General features: G+C 33.8%; 1 long non-coding RNA gene across 2 annotated transcripts; it reads left to right on the plus strand.

Annotated features, from left to right (window-relative positions):
• Positions 1–2,335: 2,335 nt before the first annotated feature.
• On the plus strand, positions 2,336–6,811 carry LOC117104505. Of its 2 annotated transcripts, none has more exons than XR_004444763.1 (4): positions 2,336–2,461; positions 4,380–4,614; positions 6,097–6,195; positions 6,707–6,811. It is a non-coding gene; the product is annotated as an uncharacterized LOC117104505 (long non-coding RNA). The 2 variants fall into 2 exon arrangements; XR_004444764.1 differs by lacking the exon at positions 2,336–2,461 and adding an exon at positions 3,724–3,924.
• The last annotated feature ends 261 nt before the right edge of the window (positions 6,812–7,072 follow it).

Raw genomic sequence — 7,072 nt, forward strand, 5'->3', positions numbered from 1 at the left:
GTATCAGACTTATTCATATTTTGACATCATTTTTCCACCAGGTTCTTATCAATTAGAATTAGAATTAGGTTCTTATCAGGTTCTTATCCTGCTCGCCATGTTATCTTTGGCTGTCCAACTGGTCTTCTCTGGCACCTCCAACTTTCTGGCCACATTCAGCACTCTGCTTTACATGACCATCGCGGTCTCTGTCTTCATGAGCAGATCCCCAACAGGCACTCATCTAGAATTAGTTACAATGCTGCCCTCATACTGTAGCTTTTATTTCTTGTTTCACATACTTATTTTTTTAAAGATTAATTAAAAATAAAGATAAAATTTTATTTTCTTATTTAGCAAATAGTTTTGTCAAAATCCAGACAGAGGAGAAAATAAAAATAAATATTTTTGGTGAATGTAAAATAGGATGGAAATGCTTCAAATTTATATAATTAGAAAGAAATATACAGTACATATCTTATCATCTGAGGGCGTAATAAAAATGAAGTAAATCTTCTATTTTTTCTGAAATTTCCACTTTTTCGTAAAATTTTATTTTTATTTGAAATCATCAATATTTGCAGTAGGCTGGTTTGATTAAACAAGGTACAGTATTTAAACATGTCTGGCCTTTAGTTGAAAGAGTAGTAAATTTTAATAATAATAATAATAATAATAATATTATTTGTCCTCATTCTAACGGAAAATTAGAAATTTGGGATGGGGACCAATGGCTGCAGTGCAGTCACCCAATTTAACTACAACATATGAGAGACACATACAAATACAAACATTGTCCTTTAACCTACCAAACTCTCAATAAAAGATGATCAAACAATTTCAACTGGTTTTGAATTGTGTAATGTGATTTATAGAGTAAAACAATAATACAGTAGGCATTAAAACAAAGTACATGTACTGAACATTCACATCATTTGTACAATTACAAAAACAAGTCTTTAAGATATTTTGCCAACAATACCTTTATCGTATTAGGAGTTTTGTGGTAACGTAATAATAGTAAGTCAAAATTCGCAATAATAATATAGTAAAAAGTACATTTTCTTATTGATTTTTTGTGATGATTTATTTATGCATGTATGCATTGGTTTATTGATTAACTGACTGATTGATTATTGAGCAATAACACAAACACATTATTTAAAAAAATTTTTCTGCTTGTTCTAATGATGTTTTGTAAGCTAATAGTTTATTATTTTCACATTTTCTACTCAATTATTAAAAGCACAAACAACCTGTGTTTTGTAGTAAAATTTTGAAATTGTATTTTAATAAATGCACTAGGCAATCGTACTATTTTTTATAAGGGAAAAATGGCTGTGTTTAGTTTCAAAGTACAACAGCATTTAACTATGCCTATGTGCCTATATTTTAGGCCTAATTGCCAAACATTACCCACCCCATTATGTTGGCAATGAAACATGTCTACAAATAAATGTTAATGCTTCTTTTTTTTTAAAAAGCTTATAGGTATCATTGATCACTTTACTTTCAACACTAGAATGACAAAAAAGAAATAAAAAGGAAAGCCCTAGAAAGCTTGAAAAGCAAAGAAAGCCGTAAAACCAGAAACTGATATTAAGCACAGAAAAAAATGTAGAATTTGATGTCTTCCCAAATTCATATCTTGTTATATCATGTAGTATATCGAGTATTGATTTTTTGTAAATTTATATTTTAAAATCCTGTACAGCGCCTGTGATCATTTTAATTGGATATTGTTTGTGCTAAATAAAGTTATTTTTAGTAGTAGTAGTAGCCCAGGCATGCCACATCACAGGGATCACCAGCAAAACAAGATGGCCTATGGCAATTCCCCAAGAAAGCAGAAATCTCCTGAAAATTAACCAATCTTAATACGCAAATTTATAATATATACATTATTTAGTAGTAGTAGTAGCCCAGGGGTGCCAAATCTCAAAGAGTCACAGGGATCGCCAGCAAAACAAGATGGCCTATGGCAATTCCCCAAGAAAGCAGAAATCTCCTGGAAATGAACCAATCTTGCGCAAATTCCTAATATTTACATGTTTATACTACAGTACTGTAATTATCAATGGTCTCATGCAAGTCAGCTGCTGATGAGTATCACCATGTGCAGCTAAATAAAGTTACATGTGTTTTTAAGAAGCTCATTAAAACCAGATCTCCAGCAAGTGACTTCTTCCAACTTAGGACCCCTGAGTAGCTGTATTAGTCTGAACTAAATCAGTAAAAAAATATATCAAACAGCACTTTTAATACACAAAATATAATTCATTGAACACCCAGCTTTTTCTTTATGCAATCAACTTCTTCAGGTTGCTATTTTAATATGTAATATTTTTTTTTATAGTGCATATAGTGGTTCCATGATTTGCAAGTTTAAGGATCATAATTATTTCTACTCGTATGTTAATATCAAAGGAATGGTCTTCGATGGAGATTGTGGATACAGGACCAAGAAGAACAATTGAGACAGGTATGTGTACAGACTCTTCCTATTCATGTGATACTGCAGTGTTTTGGGTATAAGCCCACCTCTTCTATGCCTGCCCTTACTCTATAGGTTACATCTGATTTTATGTAATGCCCCCCCCCCCCCCATCCCCCCAATCCCAATCAACAGTCCAGGTTTTGAACAAAAAGCTAAGTTGATTTTTTACAAATACTCTCAGGTAAAATAAGATCTTGCCTTTGATATGTTCATGCAGTGTTGAAAATTTGCCTTTTAAATGCCCTTCCCTATAAAGTTAAACAAATTTTTATGAATAGAGGATTCCTCAAATACCTTTAAATATTGACCAGGGGTGTGACTAGAAATGACATGGGAATTAAGCTCAACAACACATCAAGTGGTCATCTCTAAGCCTCTGGCCAACATCAATACAAAATACAACAATAAAATGTATAATAGGATGGTAGTAATATTTGCAGGTTGTCGGTTTTATGTAAAGAAATAAGTATACTAACAAAAGATTTTTTTTTTAAATGATGATAAAATAGGTCAATAATAAATATTATTAAGTGGTGGGTGATGGTTATTTACTTAGTTTAGGTTTTTATTAGTGTTTTAATGAGTAAAGCATAGAGACCTTGTTTATTTGCACTTATATATAGGTCTACCTAAATATCACTATATGCAAATCCAAAAAAAAAAGAACCATTTCAGTAGTAAGTTTTACTTAATAGAAAAAAGTCTTTAAAAATTGAAATCGTTATCAATTACTGTACACGTGGGTTCACTCCATGGCGGTTATCTTCTTCTTAGTCTTTGTTGTCTTCTTTTAAGAATTACTATGAAGGAAACAGTTGAGATGCATTTTATGCCACTAAATCCACCTAGTAGCCCAGCAAGGCAGAAGCCCCAGGGGGGTCAGACACAGGCTTAGCTGTGGAGCCACAAACACACCCGGTATTAAAGTTGATAGTAATCCACAAATTGCACTACTTCATTACTGGGAAATGGTATAGTGATAAACTAATAAGGCGCATAATACAAAATCGTTTCTCTGTAAAGAAACCACAGCCCAAGTGCACACAAAAATAGAAAGAACTTTAAACAAAAATCAAAAGAAAAGTAATCGAGTTCAGAATTAAAATAAAGAAAAAAGATGGGATTTGAGCCAAGAATTGAAGACAGTCAAACAGTCTCAGGTACAGTAGTTGGTTTCAAAGCTTTGGAGCAGCAACCAGAAACAACTATCGCCACAAGTTGTGTGGTGACCAATGGGACAGTTATGAATGGTAAGTGAAGATGAGGTAGACCCAAGTCTGCGGCTGCAAACAGCAAAACGAAGTGAAATAAGATTGGAGATGTAGTGGGGGAATGATTTATGGAGTGACTTACAGTATATACAAATAACAAGATCTTGAAGTTAATTCTCAGATAAATGGGTAACCAATGGAGACAATGTACAGTTGGGGATGTGCTGTATGCCCACGGTTAGCTGGACTTTCCTCAGCAGTTTGTAGTACAAAAGCCATAAAGAACCATTTGCAATAATCCAATCAAGATTTAACTAAAGCACAAGTTTGGAAATATCACCATCATTGAGCATCATTTGCACGCACTCAATCCTCCCCTAAAAAACTTGCACCTTCCCATTTAAAATGTTCAAGGCAAAGTATATCATGCTCAAGTAGATAAAATCACCTTATTTTTGTAAACTAACATTTCCTCACTTAAACAAGTCCTCCACTTCGCCACTCCCCCCCCCTAACACATCAACCCCTTCCCCATTTCCAGACTAGATACACCACTGACTGTAGGAGATTTTTACCGATATTAGATAGAATATTTAATAACAACAACAGTATTTTAATTGATTAGATGAATAACCGATATGTTTTTATTTACATGTTAAGTATGCAATAATCTTTTTTTCCTGCTCTTCCAGCAAAAGACACAACCATCAACTTCAGAAGTTTTACACCAGAAGCAGAAAAATTCTGTTGCAGTGAAATCTATGGCGAGAAGCAGGGATTCGCTGGTTTCATATGGACCAATTAAAAGCCAGCAAGCCAAGCAGTGTACCCATTCCACATGTCAGGATGAATGAGTCTTATTTCAATAGCGCCCTCTATGATAGCGTCTGGAGTGCAGTTGAAACATTGAATAGTGAAAGTAAAGAGGTAATAGAGCATCTGTTTTTCTATTTATATAAATTTGTTTTATTTTGATGGACAAATTGAAAAAGCATCACAAAAAAAAAAGCATTCAAAATAAGAAAAAAAACAAACGATATCTTTGAATGGCATAGTAATTATACTACTATACATGCTTCAAACTCAATTCTAATTGTGAATAATTCAGTAGTAAATGAACACAGATAAACTATTAAAGGATAAGGTTGTTTACAGTAAAGTAGTACTTACATGTTAGGATAGCAGGAGTCCCAAGTCTCCTGGAAATCATGGAGTTTGAATTCCAGGATCAGCCACTGTAGGTCTTCCGGAAATTAATTTTTCCATCTTTGAGGAGCCAAGCGATCAGACTCCTATTAAAAGCCACCGCTGGCCGGGTTTGAACCACGGTCTTCAGCACAAGAAGCAGGAACAATACCTCTGAGTCAACTGCTCAGCCCATGGGTCTTAATAGTTTGAATATCAATGGGATCAACAGTACATTGTTCTTGTAAACTTCTCATCATCTTTATCAATAGTGTATATTTTAGTATATTTTTTTTTTGCGCAATACCTTTGAAAAAAAATGGGAAAACCAAATGGGGTTCAACATTAAATACTGCAACTCAGTTGATAGAGCATCCACACAGTTATCACATGAGGCTAGTCGAGTGGCCGAGAGGTAAGGCAGAAGAAAAAAATTTTGCTACTACAAGATTAATAGAAACAATAATATAATGAATGGCATCATACTCAAAGTGATGTGCAATGGGTAAATGATAAATTGTGTTGTGCGTAGGGTACTTTAGCAGGCGTGTGTATTTTATTTTATTTTATTAATTGTTTTAGGCCCTAAGCCAAGGATCTGCCAAACAGCAAACATAATCCTTGGTGTGTATCGCATAGAAGAAATTCAAATCGAAATCATTCCATCAGTTTTCTAAGTGACATATCCCTTTACCAGACAAATGTAAACACAAGATCCTCTAAGTAAACCAAGTCTCTTATTATGAGGCTTAGGGATTTGAGTTGTTTTGGTCATGAGAAAAAGTCCTGTTTTTGTAACAGGAATCAAACCCTGGGATTGGAAGGTAAGGTTCCCTCCACCAAGCTATTCAACTCCATTCAATCATATTAATGGTATATGATAATAATTGTAGAGCTTGTTTTGGTGCCATCTGCTGTAAACAATTTCAAGTTGCTAAGATTTGATTTTTAGCATAGATTTCTTTGTCAGGTTTTTATTTTTTTTTTGGCAACAAGAAAAAAAAAATTAATTAGATATAAAGAAGGCAAATTCCAGGCCTGATTTCTAATTCTTCATATTTTATTGCAATCTTGTATACATAATTGAAGTTTAACAATAACCAATCAATAAAAATCAACACAAAGAGACACAGAAAGAATGATAGCAATATATTCAGAATAAAAAAGTTATTTAATTGTTACATAATACATATATTCATTTTAATTATTTACTTTGTTGAACAGTGGTTTGGGAGACAAGGCCTGTAGCCATTGTGTGATGACAGGATGTGTGGCCTGTAGATCTGAAGATTCTCTCCACAGCCATGTAATGCACAGTGACAGGTATGGTACCCCTCAAATTATCAATATTTGACCTCAACTATTCACATATACATAGCGCCAAGTACAGAGTGTCACATCAAATAGAAAAACAAAAGTGCACAGTGGTACATCCTCACTTTGTTCTTCTATTTTGATCCATTTTCTAAACAACTCAAATTTGTTTACCTCCTATGAGTATACAGCTCAGTTAGACCTTCTTTACTGTATATTCTATTATTAATTTAGCTGTAATTTAAGTATTGCATGCACTGTATTTATGTTTTTAATCTTTGTCTTTCAGGTAATTATTTAACTTTTGTGTATATTTTGTGTATTCCTAAGTCAGGAAAACAAATTTCATGTGCATTTCATTTATTAAATTAAATGGAATCTGAATCTTGAGTCTTGAGTTGGGGGGGGGGGGTCTGTCCAACTGGGGATTATTCCCCTGCCCCGCTAGTGCTTCTACTGGTGCGATCATATTCTTTCTCGGGTTTTGAAGGTCAAATGACGATAATCTTTTGTTTTTTAGTTTGAAAAACTGATTGAGTGCATGGCCGAGTGATTGCGAACGTTATAATGTCTTGCTACTACTCTTAGTTAGCATCACTGAAATTTTCATTGTCAACCAAACTCACTGAAATCAGTTAAAGAGGCAAATCTTGTCAAACTAAGGTATGCTCAAATGATTGCTTTTATTTTATTTAATAATATTTAATATTAATTTTATTGCGAAGTGCTCTCGCATTGGTTGCCTCACAGTGCTGCAAGAAAAATTATAGTGTCTCCCTCCAATTAGAGACCACTTTTGTGACCAGGGTTTCAGTAGTCTTTCAGCTTTGGCTAATTTGAGACCACAACACAGTTTTCTTTAATTGGAGGTGGTCATTAATTGGTG

Source organism: Anneissia japonica, unplaced genomic scaffold (assembly GCF_011630105.1).
Source record: "Anneissia japonica isolate Jap-2015-1 unplaced genomic scaffold, ASM1163010v1 scaffold287600_len331809_cov165, whole genome shotgun sequence".
NCBI classification, from domain to species: domain Eukaryota; kingdom Metazoa; phylum Echinodermata; class Crinoidea; order Comatulida; family Comatulidae; genus Anneissia; species Anneissia japonica.